Below are 22,925 nucleotides of genomic sequence, written 5' to 3'. Positions count from 1 at the left end.
CTGTTGCCAATCTTCCTCTTTTTGCTTGAGCTAACACCTGTGCCAATCTTCCTCCATTTTGTATGTGGGATGCTGCCACAGCATAGCTTGATGGTGCACAGATCCACACCTGTGAACCCTGGCCTGACCATTGAAGTGGAGCACATGAACTTAACCACTATGCCACCAGCCTGGCCCCCATTTTAGTTTTTTGTAATGATGTGTCATTGTGGATATAATCAGCATGGATGAGAATCCAAAATAAAAGTTCAAAATTATTCGTTTAGATACAAATCCAAACACTTAATGCCAGATATATTTATTTCATACTGCTGCTGTAACAAATTACCACAAACTCAGTGGCTTAAAACAATGCAAATTTATTCTTACGGTTCTGGAGGTCAGAAGTCTGAAATCAGTCTCACAGGGCTGAAGGCAAGGTATTGGCAAGATTGGCTCCTTCTGCAGGTTCTAAGTAGAGGATCTGCCTCTTCGCCTTTTTCAGCTGCTAGCAGCCACCTGTATTCGGTGTGTGGTCCCTTCCTCCATCTTCAAAGCCTGCTTTCACTATCACACCACCTGCTCCTCTTCTGTAACCAAGTCTCCCTCTATACGCCTCTTACAAGGACTTATGATAACATTTGGGGCCACCAGGATAATCTCCCCACCTCAAGATCCTTAATTTAATTACACTTGTAAAACCCCTTTTGTCAAATAAATTAACAGTCACAGATTCGGAGATGAGGATGCAGACATTTTGGGGAGCCATTATTCTGTCTACCACACAGGTGAATCACTCGTTGTCTGAGGGCTGATCAAGACCTCAACCAGATTTCCCACTACATGGAAATGATAAAACAACTTTTTATTTCATGTCTTGATTTGTTCATTCCCGTGAGTTCTATGGAGAACTCCAACTACAGCAGCTGGCATTCAAGACCATGAGGCAGGAAAGAATCGAATAAAAGAGAAAATGATAACTAAAAAGGTCCCATTATGCATCCCTCAGATTAATTGAGAACAAGATGATTTCATACCGGAAGAGATTTTTTCCTTGCCCTCAATTTCCATCTCTTTAATTAAAGACACACTCAAAGGCAATGGAAGCCAGCCTATGCGGAAAATCTTTAGGCATCAACAAATAAAAGATATTCAATGGAGATGTGTTAGTTCTTTGTCCAAGTGGTTCCTCCTGGAATAACTGTCTTTTAGTTTTTGATGCTAAGATAATATGAAAAATCAAGTCAGAAATCTGATTCAGAACAATCACCAAAAAAGAAGCTCAGTTTTCCAGGAATAGCTAATTCCTGGAACTTGAGATGGGTCCTCAAATATCTAGACCAAGTGTGTAAAATCTGACTAGAAAGACCATAAAGTGTATTTGAAAGAGCACTTAACTTGACTTAAAGTGAACAATAGAAATATTTAAGCTTGTTAGGAAAATGCAAATCTATCACAAGAGAAATCTTCATTTGACCTTTGAAATGAGGATGACAAGATAGGGAGAGTTTGATTCTTCCAACATTTAGGATCTCATCTCCTAAAGGCCAGGATGGGTGGCGGGGGGAGGGGGTTGGTGCGGGAGGGGGATCTGACCTTAACAATCGCTATGGATTTGAGAACCTTGGATCCACCCCTAAGTGTTGATATGCAAAGAAACAGCAAGGAAAAGGAAAAACAGGCAAGGATAACTGGTTCTCACTTCGACGAAGCAGAGGTTTATACTGTTCGTAACACACAAGGATCCTATTTCCACATTTAAAGGAACTCTGTGTGTGTGTGTGTGTGTGTGTGTATATGTGTGTGTGAGCGCGTGCGCGCATGCATGTGTGTACTAAACGTAAATTTCAGGACTTCAGCTGACAATACCAGGAGACTCCTTCACAAACTATATGACACAGAGCAGGTGTCTTTCATAAATAAGCCAGCGATTTTTTATAAAATTGTGCAGAATACTATATTATTTTCAAGAGGGTTTATGGTATGTGCTCAAGTAATACAGATCTGTTCATCTAAAAGTTGATATAAAGCTCTATTTTCCACTCCTGTCATTACTGAGCATATGGGGAAAATGTTTTGAATTCCAAATAGTGCTTTTCCCCCAAACCAATTTCAAATATTCTTTCCAATAATAACATGGGATGGTGTACTTCATTTGTCTCAATAGTTATGTTCTTAAAATACAAATTACATTTTAATAGTTCCAATTGAATCTTGCTAACCCCGAACTCCCCACTACGTAAAGAAATCAGTGGGTGTGTGTTAAAAGCAGATCACACATGGATTATACATTATTTCCAATAATAGAAAAACTGAGACACAAGAATATTGAGCGATCGGCCCCAAAACACCAGCAGACAAGTCTAGCACTGAGAACAGACACCATACTTTTGACTTCCAGCCAGGACCATGAAAAATACACCAACTTCCCTCCATAAAGCTGAACAATTTTTATTAAAATTATTTACTGTAGATCTGAAATGTAAAAAAAAAAATTTAAGCCTTTTTATCCTCTAAGGCATTGTTTGAAATACGATTTCCTTGGATAATTACTTCAATTGTTCACTTAGTCATGTCCTATGTTGACCCAGACTTAGTTATCAACAAGATTTTGTTTTGTTTTATTATTTGATTAAGGCTCATCCAACCCTTCTCCCTGGCAATCAAGGGAATCATCCATCTTGGATGGAGCATTAGATTTGCTACCTTTTAACTCAAGGATTAGCTTTGCACTTGGGGAGTCTTTGGGTACCATCAAACCCACCCTACAGAATTCTGCAATTTAATTTCACTTATGAATTTAAAGGGCTTACAGCTGTCTTCACAGTTAAATGAGGATTTACTGAGATCTTGTCCTCCCCAGGGCCAGAGAGAAATCCCCTACCAGCAGGACGTCTGCACTCCCAGAAGTAGATGGTTTGACCAAGGAGGATGAAAGTAGCACACACGCAAAACATTCCACCTGAGACTTTCAGAAAATGCAGATCCAGGGGGAAATCTTAGAGCATAAATTACCTTTTTTTGTTCGATCTTAGTTGGAGAGATTTGTGTTCTTTCACATGCACAGCTGTGGAGTCTCTGGGGGAATTTCTTGCTCTTTTTCATTTTTGCATATCAGTGGAAAACCAAAATCTAAGCATCAAGCGTAGCATCATAAGCCCCACGTATGATATCAGTGGATTTTCCAAAGGATGCTAGATAACAAACTGATTAAAATCCAAGATGAGAATTCTGACAGTTAGGCAGCACCATGGGTAGCAGGATAAGGGGAGAAACAGCTGAACAGGTGGGATCCAGGACTTTGTTTTTTGATTGTGTTTGTTGTTATTGATGTTTGATTGTTTGGTTGGTTCTCACTCTAGCTCTAATCATTCTTATAGACTTGGCCAAATTAATGGAACTTTTGTTATCTCAGTTATATCAGTGAGATAAATATTTGTTGCACGAATAAGTCACTGAACAAACCTGAGATTAATCTTTGCTGTGTGACCTTGGCCAAGTGATTTGGTCTCTACTCCTCTATTTCTTTGTCTGATGAGTTAGTCTAAATAAACTAAAATTTATTCTGGTTCCAGATGTTAATAGTTAACATTTACAGAGCACTTGCTATGGGTTGGGCACTATTCTAAGCACTTCCATATACCAACTACTTTCATCTTCACAAATCCTTAGAAAGTAGATAATAGTATTACCCACACTTAACAGACAAGGAAATGGAGACAGAGAGGTTAAATAACTTGCCCAATGTCATAGAGCTTGTAAGGGGCAGAATCAGAATTTAACTAGAAAGATTGACTCCAAGCTTCATGCTTTAACCACAATTCTATACTACCTCTCTAAAATGCTGCAGAAAAAAAGTGAAGAAGAGAATTTTTATGTACTGCGTCAAACTAGATCTTACCAAAATGTGAACATTTTGTTTTTATTAGCGAGGAATACAGTGACCATATCTTTGAATTCCATCCTAATCTTAATGCTCACCCCCTTCCAAAGACCAATCCTATCTCTTGGTACCCCGCCTTTTATGCCATCTCTTAGTTTATGTCATCTTTCATCCATATCATGATCTCTGCATGTGCCTTGGAGATCAGAGGAGAGAAGGCTTTGCCCATCATTGGAAAATAAACCATAGCAGAAAGTTGAATGTCGCGCTTTGGGGGATGCATAGAAATGTCCCAGGTGTCAACTGAAAGTCCAGTAGGAAACAGATCACACGTTTGAATCAGAGTAATTAGGGGGGTTTATTTATATTTATGTGGAGCTTAAGGGAACCACAAGGAATAATACACCAGCCTGGGGTTAGTAGCTACAGAGCTGTTACCACCTCGTTGCTGAGCAGCCCTCTTTGGGGGAGCAGTGACCTTAAATGGAGGGCACAGGCAGCCTGAGGCCACCCCACAGACAGAGGGTGAGGGAGCAAACACCTGACCGCTCTTATCTCCCTCTGATCTCCTGGGAGGGTGCCCCACTGGCCACACCCCCATTAGGCGAGCCAGTTGTGTTTTCTACAAAGACTAGCCTCCAGGGGTTGGCAGCAGAGTGGAAAAGAATGGAGAGTGTAGGTGACAGCAAATGGAGGCGCCCTGGCAGGCCGACATCAAGCTGGTGTTCACCAGAGAGAGCTGCTGTGGATCCAGGGAGCTTAGATTTACCCAGAAATTAATTTTGAAGTCTAGCACGCAGCTCCAAACTACTGTCCAAACCCCAAGAGCCCTTAACACCATGTGGTTTGGTTTATCATCTTTTGTCCACAAAACATCTATTTCGTAAGTAATTTTGAAGAAATTTTTCCTTCATGCTCTAGTCTAAGACCTAGAAGTCAAAATGTTACAGATTTCCCTAAGAACATTGTGTAAAATTTTCAGTGAAGTAACCACTGCAACTTCCATCTCAAACCCATCCCTCCAAAAGACGCTTCACCATGTAGCGGGATATAGTAATTACTAGTTTTCTCATTCAAGCCCCGAGAACTTGCAAAGAGAAAGAAATGATATTCTGCATGCTTGTGGCACCCATCAACAAAGCACCTAGCAGCTTCATATCTCTTCCATTCATAGCACCTTTCCATCCTCTTATTAGTGATTCCTTTCATTATCTATTCAAAGTAGAGCAAAGTTTGTTTTGTTCTGTTTTTTCCAATTAATAAAACTTAAGGGAAAAAGGATTAGGTGACTGCCTAAGATCATGCAGTAGAACAAAGGTGGGAGGTGGAAGAAATCTAGGAATCTAATTAACGTTAAACAGCAATAATACCTCAAGGAGCAACTTCTGACTCCGAGGTCAGGATTATGGCTAACGGAATAGTTTCTACTGATTCAGAAAAAGATAGAATTATGCATGGCCAGAGAGCTCTTGAGTCACAGAGCTTGCATTAGTCCAAATAAGCCAAGGTATGCTGTGCTAACGAGCAACTCTAACATCAGAGTGGTTAACACATAGAATCTCTTTTCCCCCTGCAAAATCTGCTGGAGTCCAGCATCCTTTCAGGTCAGCTCCCTTCCACGTGGTGAGTCAGGGATCTAGGCAGTTTCCGTTTTCTAGCTATGTCCTCCAGAACACGTGACCTCCAAGTTGCCACAGCAGGGAAGAGAGAACTGGAGGGTTACAATTAAATGCTGTAGCCCAGAAGTGACATGCGTCACTTCCACTTAACAGCCCATGGTCTGAACTAATTATGTGGTCCTGCCTATCTGGTAATGCTGGAAAAGGTGGCAGAACATGTGACTATTTGCTGAGAGGTGAATGTCTCTGCTACAGCCCCATCTCCAAATAGTTATGCACGCAGGATGGGAGCTGCGGGAGCAGAGTGGGGGACCCCTGCAGGACATAAAAAAGGATACTTTTTAGTAAAGGAGACTTGTTTTCTCTACCTTCCCTTGCATCTAAACTTCTTTACAAAAGAAGGTTAAAAATGGATGTGTTTACAAAGGCACCATCATCATTAAATATTATTCAGGGATGTGGCTAAAGCAAATAGGATGTAATGGCAACAGCACAAGGTTTAGAATCAGATGCTGTCTCCTCAGCTCTGTCACTTAACCTCGAGGAAGCGACTGATCTTCTCTGAGCATCCATTTTCTTATTTGTAAAATGGGAATAAAAACGCCTCCCTTTAAGGGTTGTTGTGAAGGTATGGTATTTTTCCTTAGTCTTAAGAGCCAGGGAAGGAGTTCTGGGGAGAAATAATTGATCAGAGACATGAAGGCAGAGGAGGAATTTACAGATGAAGGGGGCCGGGGAAAATGACCCAAGGGAGGAAACTGTTCCTGGATTGGGAAGGACAACTGCAAGTAGGAGGAGTGAAAGAAAGTCACGTGGGTGGAGCATGGAGAGGGAGACTGAGCACGGACCTCGTACACTGTTGTTGGCATCTAACCACCTTCCCTGATGTAATCTGGACCAGTCCTTGCCTTTGCGTTCAGAGGGCAGGGAGAGACCCAAGAAAGAGGAAGCCCAGCCCACTCCAGATTGGTAGGAGACAGTTTTAATCAGCAAGGGAACTTACCAAAGAGACTTGTTTGGGGCATAAGGTGAGCAGTTTTCCATATCTGCCCACCAGAATCTTAAACGTTTGTATAGAGGCTTTAACTGTGTTCAGTCACGTACACAAGAGGCCTTGACTGGTTTAGTCACATACCCAGTCCAGATAGTCTCATCACCACATTATTATCTCCAGGCTGTATCTTGCGGAAGCTTCAGGGAGTGGGGAAGGCGAGTGGGGAGCACATTCCAAAGCTGGGGGAAGGGGTGGGAGGCCTCCAACTGCCCAGGTCCAGCTCCCGGGTCAAACAGATGGTCACGTGATGACCTTTCCCAACAGTTCAGAATTTTGGTCTCTTAGGATATCTAAGAGCAGAGGGAGGATCTTGATGGAAACCTCTTTCATTTGAAATGAAGGGAATGACACGTTCTGGTTTGTGTTTTAAAAAGATCACTCAGGTTGCAGTGAGGAGAAGACACTTGAAGCAAAGAGCAATGTAAGGAGACTCAGCAAGAGGCCGTGGGAGAACGTCAACTGAGAGATGAGGATGGTTTGGATTAAGGAGGTGTGGAGAAAGAGATAAGAAGGAGGGAAGTATTTAAAAGGTAAAATCAACAGGACTTGCTGGTAAATGGGATACAGAAGAAGGAGGCGTCAGGAATGGCTCCTGGGTTTTTGGCTCTCCTAGCTGGATGATTGGTGCATCATTCCCTGAAATTAACCCTGGAAGGGGACCAGTCTGGGACACGGGAAGAAGCTCAAGAGTTCACTTTTGAATGTGTTGAGTTTTAGTTCCTTTGAGTAATTCAAGTAGAGATGACAAGAAGAAATCTCCCTAATGTGCAAAATGCCAAGTATTGTTCCCGGCACATAGTTAGTACAAAAAAAATCAGAGACTATTATTGTTGTTATTGTTATGGTTATTACGATTATGATTTTCAGGGCCTCCCACAACTTGTGCCCAGTTTACCTGTCCAGACTGAAACAGTACTATTTGCTTTCCGGTATAATTGTCATCTTGTTTTCATCTTGTCTATTTCCAACCTACCCATTCTTTATGGTCCAGTTCAGATGTCACTTTCTCCATGCACAAAGCCTTTTATTATTCCCAATAAAATCTCCAACCTCGGAAATCCTGTAAAAGTTTGTGATTCTCAAAATCTGGATCTTAGCATTATTCCAAGTTGTGCTGCTCTCTGACCAGAATCCCTGATCCTTCCGGCTCTCGCACTCAGTTATCTTCTCTTAGGCAAATTTTGGATCTCCAGTTCCCAAGGTCCCTCTCATTTCCCTATCAGCACCTCTCCTCCATCTTCCCTTCCTTCCCTACCCATCATTTCAATCACATTCTTGTCAATACTCCCAACCCCTTTGTTTTTCAGTCCTTTTATTACACCTATCTAGCAAAATCTAACTCTGGACCAATCTGATCATCCACCACCTCCAGGATTTTAACTAGGCTTGTGAAAACTAGTAGGGAAAATGACCCACCTTGAGAACAGTCAGTACATTAGTGCAACTGTAAATTTGTGTTATGGTTCCTATGCACAATTGGTTCCCTCCCCACTATCAAGCAATTCTTCCAAGTTTCCCTAAACCTGATGAGCTTCCCTTCAAAAGAAGGCTCCAAATGAGGCTGTTCTACTTTCTGGTGAGAACTCTTAAACACACCTGGCTCTATACCTACACTCTCTTAATTCTCTCAGGATATAATGAAGAAAGGGTCCATCGTTATAAGGCTACTTGTTATATAAACTCCATTTCCACCCCAACCACACCTTCAGGAGCTTGATCCTCTCTCCTTTATCACCAGCATCTTCCTTTGTACTGGCTCCCTCCCACTGTCATTTAAACAAGTTCAATTCTCATCCACCTTTAAGTCAAAACAAAAAGATTAAACTTGCGGTCACAAAAATTACCCACTTACAGTCCTGTATCTTCCCACTCTACTCCCTCTCCCACCATCTCAACTTCAGTTTCCATTTTATCTAACTGGAAGTATTTGATCCTTTTTAAAGCACTCTTTTCTCTTTGCTCTCATGATATTGGGTCCACTAGTTTTCCTTTAACCCTTCCAATCACTCCTTCTCCATTATGGGCTCCTCCTTAAATGATGGTTTGCTCTGTCACTCTCTCTCACTCTCTTTGGGCAAGCTTACTACTCAAGTGGCTGCAAATTATCACCTGTGCTGATGGTCCCCAGTGCATAATTATCTCAAGCTCCAGTTTTCCTCTTGAAATTCAGACTCACATATTCAACCATCTCCTGAATATCTCTAATTGGTTGTCCCACAGGCACCTCAAGTTTATTATGATTATTGTGTCCATTTTCCCCAAAACCTGTTCTTTCCTTCCATATTCCCTGTCTCAATGGATGGTGGCACAATTTGCTTCAATAGAAATTTGGGCATCACACCCTAGTCTCTAAGTCCCTTAAAGCAAGAATAGTATCTGTTTATTCACTGTACATCCAGCACCCAGGGCGATGCTTGGCACATAGTAGGGACTCGATACATACCCGAGTAATGAATCACTCACTCCTCACGCTCTTTTATTCCTCATATTCAATAAATTACCAAGTCCTATCAACTCTTCCTTCCAAATACTCTTTCAATCCTTCTTGTTATTGTGGACACTAGCCCAGTTCAGGCCACTATTATCACTTCAATAGTTTCTTAATTGATCTCTTTGCCTCCACTCTTGTCCCCTATAGCAGAGACTGTTCATATCCATATTCCCTTCTTCCTCTTGGTAATAGAACTGAACACCATGCCTCCCAGCTAGAGACCACATTTCCCAACCTCCCTTGCTGCTCCATATGGCCAAGCTACAGTGTCACCTGACTAAGTTCTGGTCAATAGCCTGTGAATGGAAGTAATGTGTGCACCTTCTGGACCATGTTCTTAAAACAGACATGCTCATCCTCCTCTTCTTTCCCTCTCTGCAATCTGGATTTTAATGAGATGGTGGGGAGTCAGGTTCAACCTTGCAGGTGAAAACAGCACAGCAGGGGATGAAGGAGACTCAAGATAAAAAGAATCCTATCCTCCTGGACTATTTGCCACCTCAAACTTTTATGTGAGACAGAAATAAATATTCTTTTTTGTGGAAGCCACAGTTATTTGACTTCTGTTAAAACAACTAAACCAGGGTTGGTCCGGTTGCATAGTGGTTAAGTTCACACACTCTGCTTCAGCCACCTGGGGTTCACAGGTTCGGATCCCAGGCACAGACCTACACCACTCATCAAGCCATGCTGTAGTGGCATCCCACATACAAAATGAAGGAAGACCGGCACAGATATTAGCTGAGGGCCAATCTTCACACACACAGAGAAACTAAGCTAAACCAACACCCTAGCTATTAATCCCTTCTGCCTCCCAGCCAGAATCTTTTTTCTGCAGTGCAGCTACGATCCTATTATATTGCAAATCTGATCGGGTCCTTGTCTTATTTATTTTCGTAGCCTTCAGAGGGCTTGGTTTATGATCTTGTTTATAGCAAGCATTCAACAATATTGATTGTTGATTGATACATTATGAAGTTCATTTTCTAGTGGTGCCTAAATCATAAAATTTCACTTTTAATTGTATGCAACATCATGCATAATCAGAGGATGAGACAGCAGCTTAGGCTTCCTCAGCTTCCAAAATCACCCTAGGTGGGCTTCACCCCCAACTCCATTATCTGATGACCAGGCAGAGTGTCAGCAATCCTTCCATGAGGGAGGGAATTCTGACAAGTGCCACTGGCTACCTTAAAGACAAGGAAGGATTGTAACAGGAAAGAGGGAGAAGAAGGGAAAACAACACAGAACTCTGTTTAGTGAAAGGCAGTAGAAAGTCGTTAGAAATTTATTCATACTTGATGATGAAAACTGTACTCGTGACCACTACAGATCAAGCCATAATAACATCTTTAGGTGCTGCATTCTGCTAGGAAAATGATCATCACAAATTTAGATTTCTATCCAGCTAATATTTGTTGAGTCCCTGCTGTATGCCAAGAACCGTGCCTGAGTAAATTTCCGAAAATATTTCAGTGTTTTGAAGCTCCACTCGCCCTCCAGGGAGGGTTTCTAGACCGCATGAGGCTTGGCGGGATCTCCTAGAACAAGACCACATTTGAAGTCGCCTACATGAATTCTCTCAACTTCTAATCAGCTCGACTCCTAGACTTTGGCTAAAATGAAGATAGTGTCAGAAACTCTCCTCCCCAAAATGTATGTTTTTAAAGGATTTACTGATTTTTCTCCTAGTATAAATTATCTTAAATTTGATAACCATGAGTTGTCAGTGAGACTCCATCATAAACTGCCATCGATAATGCAGTTGTTTTTCACAAAGCACTCCATTACACTTGTCATTTGGAAATGAAAGCCGCATTTTTGTGTGACACACAGAACAAATTGCACCAGATAAATAAAGGCACCTGGGCGACGGATGCCGTCAGCTGGGTCCCTGCAATTCCTGACTATTTTGTATTCACTTTCTCTTCTTGTTTTTTAATTTATTCAAATTTTGTACCTTAAAGAAATTAACTAATCTAGATGTTAAAAGGCATTGAGGGTCACTTGGAATCCAAAGTATCCTTGTTCGATGTGAAGTTTTTAAGTGAGACAAGTTTTTGTTGTTTTTTTACCCCATGGATTGTATTTCACAAAGCGGAGAACAAAGCAACAAGTTTTGAGGCAATGTAAATAATCCAAACTCCCACTTGCTGAAAAAAAACCAACATACTTTCCAAAAATTTATCTTAGTTTTAAACCCATTAAAGTTTTGAAAATTCTTGAACAGAAGAAACACCTGAAGCCTTGAGGCAGAGTAGCTTTCTAAAGAAAAAAACACGCTAATATTTCATGTGGAAGGAATTTTTCAAGGTGCCTATCAGTTCTCCAAACCAGTGGGATAGCTCACATTCACAGCCAGCGTAGGTCTTCTGAGTTCCATTTGGGGGAAGGGGGTCAGATAAATTCTAAACATTACACACCTGCTACCCTGGTCAGCAAAAGCACCATACTCTGAAAGACGATGAGATCGCCAAATCTGTAAGAGAAAAGAAAGAGTAATAATAATAGCTGCTAACATTTATTAACGTTGCTTACTCTGCACCAGGTTTTACAATAAGCTCTTTATCTGGGTTATCAATTTTTTTTTATCACATCGACCCTTTGAGATGGATGCTCTTGTCTTATATTACAGATGAGGAAATGGAGGCCTAGAGAAGTTATTTGTTAATGTTGCACAACTGGTAAGTGGTGAATTAAGGATTTAAATGCAATTTTAAAAAAATTAACAGACTTTTTTAGAGCAGTTGTAGGTTCGCAGCAAAATTGAGTGGAAAAGACAGAGTTCCCATTTACCCCCTGCCCCTCCACATGCGCATCTTCCACGAGAGGATACATTCATTACAGTCGATGAACCTACATTAACACATCACTATCACCCTAAGTCTATAGTTTACATCAGGGTTCACTCTTGGTATTATACGTTCAATGGGTTTGGACAAATGTATAATGACATGTATCCACCATTACAGTATCACACAGAGTAGTTTCACTGCCCTAAAAATCTTCTATGCTCTGCTTATTCGTCCCTCCACACTCCCTACCCCTGGCAACCACTGATCTTTTTATTGTCTCCATAGTTTTACGTTTTCCAGAATGTCATATAGTTGGAATCATACAGTATGTAGCCTTTTCAGATTGGCTTCTTTCACTTAATAAGATACATTTAAGCTTCCTCTACGATTTTTCATGGCTTGATAGTTCCTTTCTCTTTAGCACTGAATAATACTCCATCGTCTGGATGCACACAGTTTATTTATCCATTCACCTACTAAAGGACAACTTGGTTGCTTCTATGTTTCGGCAACTCTGAGTAAAGCTCCTCTAAACATCCATATGCAGGCCTTTGTATAGATGTAAGTTTTCAACTCCTTTGGATAAATACCAAGGAGCAAACTGCTGGGTTGTATGGTAAGAATATGTTTATTCTTGTTAGAAACTACCAAACCATCTTTGAAAGTGGCTGTACCATTTTGCATTCCCACCAGCAGTGAATGAAAGTCCCTGTTTGACTTCATCAGACTAAAGAGCTTCTTCAAGGCAAATGAAAACAGGATTGAAACAAAAAAACAACCCACTAACTGGGAAAAAATATTTGCAAGTCATATATCTGACAAAGGCTTAATATCCATAACATATAAAGAACTCTCACAACTCAACAACAAAAAATCAAACAACCCAATCAAAAAATGGGCTGGAGACATGAACAGACATTTCTCCAAAGAAGATACACGGATGGCCAATAGGCACATGAAAAGATGCTCATCATCGCTGATCATCAGGGAAATGCAAATCAAAACTACACTAAGATATCACCTTACACCCGTTAGAATGACAAAAATATCTAAAACTAATAGTAACAAATGTTGGAGAGGTTGTGGAGAAAAAGGAACCCTCATACACTGCTGGTGGGAATGCAAACTGGTGCAGCCACTGTGGAAAACAGTATGGAGATTCCTCAAAAAGTTAAAAATAGAACTACCATACGATCCAGCCATCCCACTACTGGGTATTTATCCAAAGAGCTTGAAGTCAGCAATCCCAAAAGTCCTACGTACCCCAATGTTCATTGCAGCATTATTTACAATAGCCAAGACATGGAAGCAACCTAAGTGCCCATCAACAGACGAATGGATAAAGAAGATGTGGTACATATATGCAATGGAATACTACTCAGCTGTAAAACAGAACAAAATCATTCCATTTGCAATAACATGGATGGACCTTGAGGGAATTATGTTAAGTGAAATAAGCCAGCTAGAGAAGGATAATCTGTGTATGACTCCACTCATATGAGGAATTTAAAAATGTGGACTAAGAACAGTTCACTGGATACCAGGGGAAAGGTGGGGTGGGGGGTTGGCACAAAGGGTGAAGTGGTGCACCTACAACACGAATGACAAACATTAATGTACAACTGAAATTTCCCAAGATTGTAACCTATCAACTCAATTAAAAAAAAAAAAAAAAGAAAGTCCCTGTTTCTCCACATCCTCACCAGTATCTGATGTTATCAGTGTTCGGGATTTTCACCTCTCTAAGAAGTGTCTAGTAGTATTAATTTGCAATCCTTGATGACATATGATGTGGAGCATCTTTTCACATTCTTATTTTCCATCTGTATATCTTCTCTGATACAGGCCAGCCCAGTGGCACAGTGGTTAAGTTGACACATTCCATTTCAGCAGCCTGGGGTTCACCAGTTCAGACCCTGGGTGTAGACCTACGCACGGCTTGTCAAGCCATGCTGTGGCAGGGGTCCCACATATAAAGTAGAAGAAGATGAGCACAGATGTTAGCTCAGGGCCAGTCTTCCTCAGCAAAAAGAGGAGGATTGGCAGAAGATGTTAGTTCATGGCTAATCTTCCTCAAAAAAGGAAAAAAGAGTTCTTTATATATTTTGGATAACAGTCCTTTATCAGATACGTCTTTTGGAGAAGACGTTACAACTGATACCACAGAAATACAAAGAATCCTAAAAGACTACTATGAACAATTATGTGCCAACAAATTAGATTACCTAGAAGAAATGGATAAATTTCTAGAAACATACAACCTACCAAGACTGAATCACGAAGAAATAGAAAATCTGTACAGTCCAATAATCAATAAGGAGAGTGAATAAGTAATCAAGAACTTCCCAACAAAGAAAAGTCCAGGACCAAATGGCTTCACTGATGCATTCTACAAAACATTTAAAGAAGAAATAACACCAATCCTTCTCAAACTCTTCCAAAATTGAAGAGGAGAAAACAGTCCCAAACTCATTTTATGAAGCAAACATCACTCTGATACCAAAGCCACATAAAGACACTACAAGAAAAGAAAACTACAGACCAATAGCCCTGATGAAAATAGACACAAAAATTCTCAACAAAATATTAGCAAACCAAATTCAATAACACATTAAGAGGATCATACACTGTAATCAAGTGGGAATTACCCCTGTGATGCAAGGATGTTTCAACATATGAAAAACAATAAATGTGACACACCATATTAATAGAATAAAAGATAAACGTCATATGATCATTTCAATAGATGTAGAAAAGCATTTGACAAATACAACATCCTTTCATGATAAAGACACTCAACAAATTGGGTGTAGAAGAAATATACCTCAGCACAACAAAGGCTGTATACGACAAGCACATAACTAATATCCTACTCAACAGTGAAAAGCTGAAAGTTTGTCTCTAAAATCAGGCAGAAGACAAGGGTGCCTACTCTCAAAATTTCTATTCAACATAGTACTACAAGTTCTAGCCAGAAAGAAAAATAAAGCCATGTAAATCAGAAAGGAAGAAGTACAATTGTTTTGTTTGCAGATGATATGATCTTACGTATAGAAAATCCTAAAGACTCCGTCAAAAAACTATTAGAACGAATCAACACATACAGTAAAGTTGCAGGATACAAAATCAACATACAGAAATCAATTGCCTCTCTATACACAATGAGCTATCTGAAAAGTAAAGTAATCCTGTTCGCACTAGCATCAAAAACGATAAAATACTTAGGAATAAATTTAACCAAAAAGGTGAAAGATCTGTGCACTGAAAACTACGAAACTTCAATGAAAGAAACTGAAGAAGATACAAACAAGCGGAAAGATATCCTGTGCTCATGGATTGGAAGAATTAAGATCGTTAAAGTGTCCATATTACCCAAGCCACCCACACATTCAATGCAATCCCTATCAAAATTCTGATGGTATTTTCCCACAGAAATAGAAAAAACAATTCTAAAAAATTGTATGGAACCACAAAAGACCCTGCATAGCCTAAGCAAAAGCTGGAGGCATCGCACTTCCTGATTTCAAACTACACTGCAAAGCTACAGTAATCAAAATGGCAGACTACTGGCAAAAGAAAATAGACACAGGCACCAATGGGCCAGAACTGAGAGTCCAGAAATAAACCCATGTATATACGGTCAACTAATATTTGACAAGGGAGCCAAGAATCCTCAATGGGGAAAGGATAGTTTGTCTTCAATAGGTGGTGTTGGGAATACTGAATAACCACATGCAGAAGAATGAAATTGGACTTCCATATTACACCACTCACAAAAATTAATTCAAAATGGGTTAAAGACTTAAATGTAAGAACTGAAACCATAAAACTCCTAGGAGAAAACAGTGGAAAAGCTCCTTGACATTGGTCTTGGCAACAATTTTTTTTTTCAGGGCAAGATTTGCCCTGAATTAATACCTGTTACCAATCTTCCTCTTTTTTTTTTTCCTCCCCAAAACCCCAGTGCATGGTTGTATATCTTAGTTCTGCTATGTGAGCCACCGCCACAGTATAGCAACTGACAGACGAGTGGTATGTTCCCTGCCTGGGAAGCAAACCTGGGCCACTGAAGCAGTGAGAGCAGCAAAGTTTAACCACGAGGCCATCAGGGCTGGCTCAACAATTTTTGATATGATACAAAAACACAAACAAAAAAAGCAAAAGTTAGTAAGTAGGATTACATTGAACTGAAAAGTTTTTGCACAGCAAAAGAAACAATCAACAAAATGAAAAGATAACCTACAGAATGGGAGAAAATATTTGCACATCATCTATCTGATAAAAGGTTAATATCCCAAATATATAAAGAACTCATACAACTCAGCAAAAATACAAATAATTTGATTAAAAATGAGCAGAGCAGGGTTGACCCAGTGGCATAGTGGATAAGTTCACACGCTCCACTTTGGCAGCCTGGGGGTCATGGGTTTGGATCCCCAGTGCGGACCTACACACTGCTCATCAAGCCATGCAATGTCGGCACCCCATATAACAGTAGAGGGGGACTGGCACAGATTTTAGCTCAGTGAAAATCTTCCTCAAGCAAAAGGAGGAAGATTGGCCACAGATGTCAGCTCAGGGCCAATCCTCCTCACCAAAAAAAAAATTTTTTTAAATAAAAATAGGGGTCGGCTTGGTGGTACAGCAGTTAAGTGTACATGTTCTGCTTCAACAGCCCAGGGTTCACTGGATCGGATCCCAGGTGTGGACATGGCACCACTTGGCAAGCCATGCTGTGGTAGGTGTCCCAGATATAAAGTAGAGGAAGATGGGCACGAATGTTAGCTCAGCACCAGTCTCCCTCAGCAAAAAGAGAAGGATTGGCAGCAGATGTTAGCTCAGGGCTAAGCTTCCTCAAAAAATTAATTAATTAATTAAAAATTTAAAAATCAGGGGAATTGAATAGACAATTTTACGAAGACACACAAATGGCCAACCAACCAGGTACCTGAAAGGATGCTCAACATCACTAATCATCAGAGAAATGCAAATGAAAACCACAATGAGATATTACCTCATACCTGTTAGAATGGCTATCACTACAAAGACAAGAGATAACAACTATTGATGAGGATGTGGAGCAAAGAGAACTCCTGTGCATTGTTGGTGGGAATGTCAATTGGTGCAGCCCCTATGAAAAACAGTGGGGAGCTTTCTCAAAAAATTAAAAATAGAACTACTGTATGATCCAGCATTCCCACTTCTGGGTATATATCCAAAGGAAATAAAAAACAGAATCTCAAAGATACATCTGCACTCTCATGTTCATCGCAGCATTATTCACAGTAGCCAAGATATAGAAACAACCTATGTGTCTATTAGTGGATGAATGGATAAAGAAAATATCGCATATGGATACAATGGAATATTATTCAACCACGAGAAAGAAGGAAATCCTGCCATTTGTGACAACATGGATAGATCTTGAGAGCACTATGCTAAGTGAAATAAGCCAGACTGAAAAAGATGAATACTGCATGGTCTCACTTATGTGTGGAATTTTAGAAAGCTGAACTTACAGGGTAATTCTGGCTTCACAAAATGAGTTAGTCAGTATTCCTTCTTTCTTCTGGAAGAGTTTGTAGAGAATTGGTATAATTTTTTCCTTAAATGTCTAGTAGAATTCACCAGTGAACCTATTTGGGCCTAGTGCTTTCTGTTTTAAAGGTAATTAATCACTGATTCAATGACTTTAATAAATATAAGCCAATTCAGATTTTCTGTTTCTTCCTGTGTGAGTCTGAGCAGAATGTGTCTTTCAAGGAATTTCTCAATTTCATCTAGTTTACCAAATTTGTGGGCATAGAGTTGTTCACAGTATTTCTTTACTGTCCTTTCAATTTCCATGGGCTCTGTGGTGATGTCCTCTCTTTCATTTCTGATACTAGTAATTTGTGTCTTCTTTCTTTTTCTTTTTAGTTAGTCTGGCTAGAGACTTGTCAATTTTATTGATCTTTCCAAAGCACCAGCTTTTAGTTTCATTGATTTTCTCTATTGATTTCCTATTTTCAATTTCATTGATTTCCACTCTAATTTTTATTATTTCTTTTCTTCTGCTTACTTTGAATTTAATTTGTTCTTCTTTTTCTATTTTCCTAAGGTGGAAGCTTAGATTATCAATTTTAAATCTTTCTTCTTTTCTAATACCTGCAGTCAGTGCTATAAATTTCTCTCTAAGCTCTGTTTTACTGGATTCCACAAATTTTGGTAAGTTGTATTTTTATTTTAAACCATGTAAAAAATTTTAATTTATCTTGAGATTTCTTCTTTAATCTACATGTTATTGAGAAGTGTGTTGTTGATCTCTAGTATATTGGGATTTTCCAGCTATCTTTCTGTTACTGGTTTCTAGTTAATTCTAGTCTGAGAGAATACATTCTATGTATGTATAATTTCTATTGTTTTAAATTTGTTAAGGTGTTTTTTATGGTCCAGAAAGCAATCTCTGTTGGTGAATATTCCACATGAGCTTGAAAATAATGTGTATTCTGCTGTTGTTGGATGAATTATTCTACAGATGTCAATTATATCCAGTTGATTGATGGTGCTGTTGCATTCAAGTATGTCCTTACTGATTTTCTGCCTGCTGGGTCTGTCCATTTCTGCTAGAGAGGTGTTGAAGTCTCCAACTATAATACTGGATTTATCTATTTTTCCTTGCATTTCTATCAATTTTGCCTCATGTATTTTGATGCTCTGTTGTTAGGCACATACACGTTAAGAATTGTCATGTCTCTTGGAGAATTGACCCCTTCATCATTATGTAATATCTCTCTTTATCCCTGATAATTTTCCTTGTTCTGAAATCTGCTTTGTTTGAAATTAATATAGCTACTTTAGCTTTTTTTGTTGATTAGTGTTAGCACGGTAAACACAATATGCTTTTGAAATTCTCTCTTGACCTAAGAGAAATTACCTTAGTATTTGGTATAATTACTTCTGGTCTTACTTTTACTGTGTATTTATCTCATAAAGGTAGTTACCATCATATAGTAGTAATAATAACAATAATAATAATAAAGTCTACTTAATATTTTCCCTCTGAGTATTACGCAATAAGCATTTTGTTGATGCTGCTACGTGCTCTTCACAGTCACTGTAGTAGGCAGAATAATGGTCCTCCAGATGTTCATGCTCTAATTCCTGATCCCTGGGACTGTGTTACCTTATGTGGTGAAAGGAACTTTCCAGATGTGCCTTAGTTAAGGACTTTGAGATGCGGGGGACTGCTTTGGATTATCTAATCAGATGGGTCCTTAAAAGTGGAGAACCATTCCCAGCTGTGGTCAGAGGAAGATGTGACTGCAGAACAGTGGTCAGAGAGATGCAACATGGTTGGCTTTGAAGATGGAGGAAGGAGATCATGAGCCAAAGAACATGGGTAGCCTCTAGAAGCTGGCAAAAGCAAAGAAATAGATTCTCCCCCAAGAATGTTCAAAGTTGGGGACCTTTTTATTATTGGTATTGTATTATTTGGGCTATGCTCTGGTGTGCTCATGTAATATTTCTAGTGAGCTAGGCTGGACAACTGAGCAGGGCATAAATCGAGATGGAAAAATAGAATAAATAAAATAAAATATAATAGTTTAATTTTATAGTTACCTTAGGTTGTGTTCTATTTTGACAAAAGTTTCTGGTGCCAACCTTGGAAGTGCCCTTTTCATTGTGTCCTAATGAACTGGCAAAAGTCATCATAAATATTGGGAAGGTGACCATAGGAAAGTGGGAACAGGACTTCACTGAGGCATAATAATCACTTCCTCCAGGGCGGCCAGGCACATACTGGTTGATCAGACACTTGTATCTTTTTTTACAGATATTTATGATATGTTGGTAGAAAAAGAAGCTAATAGCACAGTATAGAACATTAGCCAACTTTTATTTGGAAAATTTTGGAAGGCTTATATACCAAAATATTTCCAATGGCAATCTCTGGTCAGTAGGCTTTCAGGAGAGGTATTTTCTGCTTGCTTATCAATATAACAATTTTTTACAATCACTGTGAACTACTTGTACTATAAAAATAACACAGTTTCTAAATACTTATCAATACGAATGTGAACTTTCTAGAGTTGGATATCCATTAGTAGCTGTGTAGACATCCTGGGGATATAACAACTCCTCTTGGAGCCTCAGAGCTGGTCACCTCCATTGCAGACAAAAGTAGGAAACTGACCTGGGTTGAAAAATACCAGTCGCATTTCTCAGACATCCGGAGAACCACTCAAAAACTTGCCAATGAAGACTGATTGCCCCCTCTGCTTCTCAATGGCCCTCCAGAGACGGGAAAGACAGCCACTATGCTAGCCTGTGTTAAACAACTATACAAAGATTAAAAATTTAGCACCTTGCTCTTGGAGAAATAGATATCATTCAGAGACCAATTCTGAGCTTTGCCAGTTCAGGACAATGTTTGAGAAAGACTTAAAATTAGAAAGTAACGCCATGACTCAAGATACTCAGAATGCCTGAAGAAGAGTGATTGGAAATTTATGAAAAATACCATATTTTGCCTCATCTGTACTATCTGTCGAAGATCGTCCTTGCATTGCAGTCCTGGTGAATGAGGTTTGAAGTTAGTCCTTCACCCCAGAACTCATTGTTGCCTATGAAAGACATACCATGGAAGAAGGGAAAGTCGACACAAATGAAGATGGATTGAAAGCACTTGTAATTCCCTCCGGTGGAGCTATCTGAAGGGCTCTGAAGGTCTTGCAGAGCACCAAATGGTTTCTGGGACAGGTCAGACTGTAAACATGTATATGGAACATCCTTTCAAGTCTAATTTCACCAACATTCTGGGCTGGATATTGAATCAAGACCTCTTCACGGCCTATAGAAATATTATGGAGTTGAAAACTTTGAAGAGGGTGGCATGATGTGTTCTCCTTGGTTGTGCATAGCGTGGACTTTCCAACATCAGTTCAAATACATGTATTGACCAAAATGGCAGACATTGAGTACAGACTTTGTGTTGATACCGACGAGAAGCAGATTCCGCTGAGTTCCGTCATTGCTGCTTTTAAATCACCAGAGACTTGACTGCTGCAGAGGCTTAGACTTCTAGCTACAGTTCACAGGACCCAGCAATATTTAGAGAACAAAACACACAGTCATGCGACTGAAATAGAATCAACCAAGAGTATTGGGAAACAGAGTTCGAGGATTGAGTTGGAAGAATTTTAAAAAGTACTGCATTTGTGGTATGGTAAAGACATAGAAAGCAAGATTTGATGTACAAGTGTTTTACTGCACTATTTGTCTTTTATGGTTAAAAAAAAACAACTTTTGTCAGCTTAAGGTTTTTACTTTTCAGTTGCTTAGATGAAGGACAATTGGTCTAGCCCATTCTGGTTTGGAACATAAGGATTTCAAATCTTATATGGTCAAAGTTTCTTATGCACATCTTCAAAATTAGGTTTAAAAATATAATCTCAGGCATTTGCCTGTATTTACATTGAAATAGGTATTACTGGATTTGTGGCCAGAACTATTATATAATAAGTTAATTTATAAGTTTGATTTCTATCCTTGAAGAGGAAGAATTAATTGTGGTGTGAAAGTCAGATGAAAGAAAGTTATATGTAGGGGGGCCAGCCCGGTGGCGCAGCAGTTAAGTGCGTACGTTCCGCTTCTTGGCAGCCCGGGGTTTGCTGGTTCGGATCCCAGGTGTGGACATGGCACCGCTTGGCAAAAGCCACGCTGTGGTAGGCGTCTCACGTATAAAGTGGAGGGAGATGGGCATGGATGTTGGCCCAGGGCCAGTCTTCCTCAGCAAAAAGAGCAGGATTGCTCAGGTCTAAGAGGAGTTAGCTCGGGGCTAATCCTCCTAAAAAAAGAAAAAAAAAGTGTATATAAGTATAACATACAACTAGCCTTTAAGTGATACCATTTGATACCAGTGATTATACAGAAGCATTGTTTGATGCAGGACACGTGATTAACCTTATTCTAAACATGTAACTGTTGAAAATAAAGGATGTTTTGTACAAAATTAGCAGCTTATTTTACAGTAATTATGTTGCATTAATGTTAGTGCTCTTCACAATTTTTTTATAAAGCAAATTTCTGCTTGTTCCTGTCATACATGACCCTTCTTCCTTTAAGGAGACAGTTATAAAGAGGTTGTCCTACTTAATTTGTGTTAATCTTCAGGCTTTCCCTGTCTAAGGATCACATAATTGCCATTCTTAGTCATTCTAAACTTTCCTTAGGAAGTTGTTTTTTTATAAGAGTGATAAATTTGTATACTATTGACAGGGAGAAGTCTTATTTCATCATCTGTGATTTCTATAGATTTCACCGTCTATCAAAGACATCTTCAGAAGTTTGAAGGCTAATGACCAAAGTGGAGCAGTTTCATATTTCAAGATAACCCTTAAAACAAAAATGTTTACTAAATGATTCCCACCTAGAAAAATGTTATCAGTCTCAGAAATATATGAGTACCAATGGCCACTTACAATTTTGAAAAATGTGTTAAGTGAAATTATAAGCTACAGTGGTGTCTTTGATTGCCTGGGGCATAATCAGTGAAACTATAGCACAAAATGACGTCTCAACTGCCAGGAACCCCAAAGTATTTGAAATAGTGTCTCAGGCAAGAAATAAAAAAATATATTTAAGGAAAATTTTTGTTTTCCAACAGCGATCAGCTAATTTAACCATGGTTTTACATTTCAGCACCTGCTGGGAGAGAGTGCTAAAATAGCAGCTCCCCTGAGAGGGGTTGACAGCCTGCTTCCTAGATACCAAGCTGGGGGAGCAGCGCCACTGTTCTGTAGTGATAAAGAACGTTGTGGTTCTTAGCTCTTTCCACTGTGTCCTGACTCCAGCTTTCCTCGGGATGCTGGAGATGGACAGGTGGTGCCAGGTCTGTGCTGACAAAATTCTCAGGAAGCTCATGGAAATACATAAATTCACAATCAACTTGATTTAAGTTACTAGGTGGCCAAAAATTTACTTCTTGCTTGTGGATATTCCAATAGGCAACATGGAAGACCCAATCAAAGAGTCTACCTTTCAACTTGTTCATAAATGTTCATAATTATCATTAACATTTGGGGGCTTACTCTTTGCTAGGTACTGAGTTGTTAACGCCGCA

General features: G+C 39.6%; 1 pseudogene; it reads left to right on the top strand.

Moving 5' to 3' along the window:
- Window positions 1-1,588: 1,588 nt before the first annotated feature.
- Window positions 1,589-20,880, top strand: LOC103562991 (replication factor C subunit 5 pseudogene; annotated as a pseudogene).
- The last annotated feature ends 2,045 nt before the right edge of the window (window positions 20,881-22,925 follow it).

Source organism: Equus przewalskii, chromosome 22 (genome assembly GCF_037783145.1).
Source record: "Equus przewalskii isolate Varuska chromosome 22, EquPr2, whole genome shotgun sequence".
In the NCBI taxonomy this organism is placed as follows: domain Eukaryota; kingdom Metazoa; phylum Chordata; class Mammalia; order Perissodactyla; family Equidae; genus Equus; species Equus przewalskii.
The sequence above is the reverse complement of the archived record's forward strand: the minus strand, read 5'-3'. Positions and strand labels throughout refer to the sequence as shown.